The sequence below is a fragment of the Sinocyclocheilus anshuiensis genome, unplaced genomic scaffold, assembly GCF_001515605.1.
Source record: "Sinocyclocheilus anshuiensis isolate Anshui unplaced genomic scaffold, SAMN03320099.WGS_v1.1 scaffold168, whole genome shotgun sequence".
NCBI classification, from domain to species: domain Eukaryota; kingdom Metazoa; phylum Chordata; class Actinopteri; order Cypriniformes; family Cyprinidae; genus Sinocyclocheilus; species Sinocyclocheilus anshuiensis.
The window spans coordinates 619,849-620,352 of NW_015557060.1; the positions used below are offsets into that span (position 1 = coordinate 619,849).

Below are 504 nucleotides of genomic sequence, written 5' to 3' on the forward strand. Positions count from 1 at the left end.
GTTAAATTTCACTAGCCACACCCAGGCCTGATTACTGCCAGACCTGTTGAGTCAAGAAATCACTTAAATAGAACCTGTCTGACAAAGTGAAGCATGCTTAAATAGCAACACATTATGCCGCGATCTAAAGAAATTCAAGAACAGATGAGAATCAAAACAGTTTATATTTATCAGTCTGGAAAGGATTATAAAGCCATTTCTAAGGCTTTGGGACTCCAGCGAACCATGGTAACCATGGTCATCCACAAATTGAGAAAACTTGGAACAATGGTGAACCTTCCCAGGAGTTGCCGGCCAACCCGGCCAACCACAAGAGCACAGCGACGACTCATCCAAGAGGTCACAAAAGACCCCACAACAACATCCAAAGAACTGCAGGCCTCACTTGCCTCAATTAAGATCAGTGTTCATGATTCAACAATAAGAAAGAGACTAGGCAAAAACGGCATCCATGGGAGAGTTCCAAGGCAAAAGCCACTGCTGACCAAAAAGAACACAAAGACT

General features: G+C 43.5%; 1 protein-coding gene across 1 annotated transcript in view; it reads left to right on the plus strand.

The window, feature by feature from the left end:
* The window catches only part of LOC107676481 (unconventional myosin-Va-like), a 6,772-nt gene that overhangs the window by 1,103 nt on the left and 5,165 nt on the right, over nt 1-504 (plus strand). The gene's annotated exons all lie outside the window — the stretch shown is intronic.